This window comes from Protopterus annectens, chromosome 7.part0, assembly GCF_019279795.1.
Source record: "Protopterus annectens isolate FY-2018-M chromosome 7.part0, PAN1.0, whole genome shotgun sequence".
Taxonomy (NCBI): domain Eukaryota; kingdom Metazoa; phylum Chordata; order Ceratodontiformes; family Protopteridae; genus Protopterus; species Protopterus annectens.
The window spans coordinates 476,553,195-476,559,194 of NC_056739.1; positions in this window are offsets into that span (position 1 = coordinate 476,553,195).

Here is a 6,000-nt window from a genome sequence, read left to right on the forward strand (position 1 = left end):
GAATTTGGTAGAGACTAAAGAGCTTGAATGGATAATTAGGATGTGTGCCAACATGGGCAATGGCCTGAATGATAAAGTCTGTATTAAACCAGTTTTGGTTAATAAGCCAGTATGCATATAAAGTCTCTATATGTGCACTTTTATGTATTTTTATTCATTTTAATATTTTATTAGTTGATATCTCTCTATCTAGTGCTTCTCCTTTAAATCAGTGGCTATTAAGCTAATTGTTTATTGGGAATTGACACTGATAGGCTGTTGCTGTTTTTAAGAATCCCTGTGGAGTACTGAGTTGTCTGATAAAGTAGCTCTGGCTACGAAAGTGCTCACCATTTTTGTACTGTGGATTAAACTTTGGAGTTTTATTTGATACTATCTGCTGTGGTCTGGTGTTTCCTATATTTTTCTGCAAATACTAGTTGTTTGGGAACCCTGTCTGCTCATACCACTTTGTGATTTTTATTTGTTGTATTTTACTTCTTTGTGGTGTGGAGACATGGCAGAAGGTACTTTTGAGGTACCTGTTATGCAGCATCTATCGGAGCTGAATAGCTGTGACAAACATGGAATGTGGAATCCATCTTCCTTATTTAAGGACAAGGACAATCCACTATTAACCTTTCATCCTGTATTAACACCTCTTACAAATGAGACTAACTGTAAGTATGAGAAGAGACTTAAATAAACTTGAGAATGATACACGTAAATCGGTAAGACTACGTATGCAGAGATTTCACTTCGAAGCATGCTTAAATCTTCGTATTGTGTCTCAGGGGTTAAGAGTTTTAAATATGCCAACATATGGAAATATATATAGAGACTTACTTCTACAGTGGCAACAGATAAACTTGGAATCAAGCTACAACTACATGAAACTACTGATCGGATTTTTTAAACCAGAGAAGAATCAGTTGGCAAATAACATAGACATACAGCAAATGGAATTATATGAAAAGTACCCCTCTGCATTAGTAGACATTAAGGTAGAACACATGATTGAAACTATTAATGCAAATAAACAATTTTTGAGCTACAAAAAGAAGATGATCCAAAGGGATAACAATGATTTTTCTAGTGGACGGGTGTTCGCCTGGCCAAGAGAACAAAACAATAATTTGAATTTGATTGCACGTAGGAACTCAGTAAGGACTGATAATACTATATCGGACATAGCTACGTTCAGCTCCATCTTAAATATGAATACAGAGCATGTAACTGGGAACAAAGATGCTCCCACTTGTGTTCAGATTAGCCAGCCTAGGACAGTAGGTACTCATATCATAGTCTCACCATCAGGCGGAAGTGGAGCACGTAGGAAAGCGACCCCACATACTTAGAATTGCAATGAAAAAATGAATGAGCAGCCCAGAGAGGACAACGAATGCTTGATGATGCCATACCCCATTCACACACCAAATTTTCAGCAATGGAGTCAGGGCAGAGGCCGCTTGAAGCGGAAAACATCAACAGAATAGGAGAATGCCCTCATAATCAAAAGGATGCAGCAAACAAAAAACGGACAATAATTTGGAATATTTCTATTCATAATTTGAGCAAAGATGAACAATCTGTTCTTAGTAAGGCCACAAATTTTATACCAGCTAGCCGTATGACGATTACAGAGAACATCACTGAACTGAAGACTTTTACTAGAAACTTAATGCTGAAGCTGCATTTTCAGGATGGACATGTTAGTAATAAAAGCATTAATTTGTTTAGAAAGGACAGTGGTTATGTACCAATAACTGTGGAAATCATTGAAGCATTTGAGAAGGCTTGTATTAATGATATTTATTCATTGTATGACAGTTGGAGCCATACTAAATGTTTTGTGAACTTGAACTGTGATGAAAGGTCAGCACTTGAAACACTTTGTAAAGATCATACAATTTGTTTTAGACCAGCTGATAAAGGGGGACCACTTGTTATCATGGATTACATATTCTACAGGGATGTTATGTTTACTATGTTAAACAATGAAGTATATGAGAGAATAGAGCAAATACAGGTTGAAAATTGTGTTTGTAGAATACGCAATGATTTATTTGAATGTATGCAATGCAGCCAAATCACCATGGAGTTGTATAATTATTTCCTGGTAGATGATCCCACTAATCCTATAATACAGGGACTGCGCAAGATACATAAGCATCCACATAATCCACCGATGAGACCCACTGTGGCTGAGCAAGGATGCTGAACTGAACCACTATCAATTTATGTAGATCACTTTTTGAAACCTCTACTAGCCAGGAATCAATGTATTCTTTGAGATACAAAACATTTTTTAACAGATCTACATGATCATATCAATAATTTTCTGCCCTCTATGAATTGTTTAATGGTCACCTTGGATGTACAGTCCCTGTTTACTGTAATTCCCAATGGAGTAGGACTAGATTTATTTTGTCAATATCCCAAGGAAGCTGGAGTGTATGATATCAGAACTATTGATCTTCTATGTTTCCTGGTTGAAATTATACTGGAGAATAGCATCTTTATGTTTGAACAGTGCATATATAAACAGTTGGATGGAGTGGCTATGAGCACTTCATGTGCCAACAGCTACGCCAACCTTGTTATGGCAAAATGGGAAAAACAGCATATTATTGAAGGAACATGGTCAGAGAAAGTGGTATTTTATCGGAGATTTGTAGATGACCTCTTCCTGTTATGGGAAGGAGATGCTACAAATCTACGGCAGTTCTTGAGTGACATCACTAGAAGTACACACTTTTTGAAATTCACAGCCCACAGTTCGAATAAGAATGCTGAATTTTTAGACGTTAGTATAACTAGGAAAAATACAGGGGATTTTTGTACTGAAATCTTCCATAAGGAATGCTATACGAACACCTATGTCCATAGGCAAAGCATGCACCCCCAACATGTGTTCACTAATGTATGGGAGGAGAGAGTTTCTTTCCATTACCTCGAGTATGGGTTCTCAAAGGAGAAAGGAGGGGAAACCATACTTTTCCAATCAAGGTCAAGCTTATGAGGAAAAGAGCAGGAAGGATAACCTGCTAAGAATTCCTATTATGCATGCTAGTAATATTAGATCACAGCAGAATATCTACCATAGGAACTGGAATATACTATGTTCTGATGACCGAGTCAAGACTCTGGTAGGGACCATTCCTCAATATGCCTATAAGAACAAGAAATCCCTTAAGAGACTCTTATGTGGCCCTAGCTATAAGCAAGCAATAGATGTTCAACCTACCACTCCCGTATATGGGATGAAATCTTGTAACTCCTGTAACTATCGTCAATATATTGACAAGAGAGGGCATTTTAAACATCCAGACACTGGAAAAACTACCTATTTCAGACTTACAGCTGATTGTAATACCACTAACGTTGTGTACCTAGCTTTCTGTACTACATGTTGTTCATTCTATATGGGCATGACCACAAGAAGGTTTTGTGATAAGATTAGGGAATACATAGATGACATAAACAGAGAGGCAGGAACTAATGCCCGGGCTAGGCATGTTTTAGTATCAGGGACAACACACAACTTTCAATTCATGGTAACTGAGAAATTTCAACTAGGATTCAGAGGTGGTGCAATTAGGAATTTGGTAGAGACTAAAGAGCTTGAATGGATTATTAGGATATGTGCCAACATGGGCAAAGGCCTGAATGATAAAGTTTGCATTAAACCGGTTTTGGTTAATAAGCCACTACGCAGATAAAGTCTCTGTATATGCACTGTTATGTATTTTTATTCATTTTAATGTTTTATTAGTTGATATTTCTCTTTCTAGTGCTTCTCCTTTAAATCAGTGGCTGTTAAGCTAATTGCTTATTGGGAACTGACACTGATAGGCTGTTGCTGCTTTTAAAAATCCCTGTGGAGTTTATTGAGTTATCTGATGAAGTAGCTCTTGCTACGAAAGCGCTCACCATTTTTGTACTGTGGATTAAACTTTGGAGCTTTATTTGATACTATCTGCTGTGGTCTGATGTTTCCTATATTTTTCTGTATACATATATATATATATATATATATATATATATACACATATATGTATATTTAATTATATATATATATATATATATATATATATATATATATATAATTTATATATATATATATATATATATATATATATATATATAATTTATATATATATATATATATATATATATATATATATATATATATATATGTATGTGTGTGTGTGCGTGTCTGTAAAGCAACACATACCTGCGCAAACACACTTACACATGCGTACTTGTGTTTATATATGCTTGACCTGCTTACTAGTGTCTTATTCATTATGACACTGACACTTCACTCCAGTTATCTTTTAATTGATATTTTGCAGGTTATACAGTGGGCAGATCTCACAATATGTTCAAGTACGGATTACCGATGGTAATTGGTATGTGATACAGTGGGAGTTGGTACGGGAATGTCTGTTCGTTAGGGAGTTGCTCTAACCAATGCACTATTGCTGTGCTGCTTCATTTGCATATATACCCATATACCCATGGCTCCTGGTTCCCCAAACACACACCGCAATGCCACCCTAACACTGCTGTCATACTCTCTCCAGTGAGATTCGCAGTGTATCCACTCCACTACACATTGGCTACTGCCTACTCCTATAGACCCATCCCATCAGTTGACTCACTCCACGTATCCTCAGAACTCCCAAACATTTAGTCCACAAACATTGGTGACATGAGCGACCAAAAGAATACTATTTGCAATTTGTGGGTTGTCCCACATGGGACACACATGTGTTTATGTCAAGATTAGACTCTATACTTCATTACATCCTTACGCCCGTTAGCATGACACTACAATTAATTAATATGTATGACTATGTGGTAAAGCACACATTACACATGAGAGCCTAATTATGTATGTGTTCGGCGTATTTCTTTTACAAATAGACCGGTTAGTAATTTACGTTGCCGTAGCAGGCAGATCACAGGAATGATTCCATCTGTGGGGAAGTCCTCACATTTGATTATTGTCAGCACAGCACTGACTTTGGACATTGTACACACTTCTGGGTTTTAGCAGTTTTGTCCCATCCCTCTTCTGTACAGCCTATTCTATCTACTGTCGAGGTTTGTAAGTGCACATTCATGTTATTTATGTCTGCAAATGGAATGCATGTGTTACAGTGAATGTACTTTTACTTACTGATGTCTGCATGAGTGTATGCATAAATACCTATAATGAACTCACTGACCTACACGGGGCGGTCCAGTTAGAACCAGGCCATCCAACCCTGGCATGCCTAGCTCATTAATTTCATACCCGTAGTTCCTCCACCCACCCCGTGTTCAGAATACATGCATACCTTCCATTGTCCACTTCTTGTCACAGCCATGACCCACCTCCACACATTGCCCTCTCCAGAGTGTTAGGGGCCCTACACATATGTTGTCCCACCCCATGTATTCTCAGGCTCTCCCACCATTTAGTAATTGAACATACCTGCCCTTGCTTGTGTAATGGTCAGAAGGCCAAATGGTCTATATCATTTTTGGGTAGTCCCCCCTGGGACTACCCTCTGTGTGTAAAGTAGACTTAGCAAATCAACAATGTTTCTCCGACTGGTAATATCCTGCCTGTGGTGTGAGTAGCAGTGTTTTGCTCACACCTGCCCTGTTGGATATGACATATGCTGACAGCGCTATATAATACTGGGGTTGCTGTTGATTCCCTTCTCATTCCTTTTGTATGCTTTATTGTTATGTCGTTCTTTCTTCATAGATAGATGGATATATATATATATATATATATATATATATATATATATATATGTGTGTATATATATATATATATATATATATATATATATATATATATACATAGATATATATATATATATATATATATATATATATATATATATATATAGATATTCATACATCTATGTATATATATTATATATCTGTATATACTTATATACATTTCTGCTGGGCACTGCTTAGACCCATGCGTGTGCACTCAGACTTGCTTACCAGTAC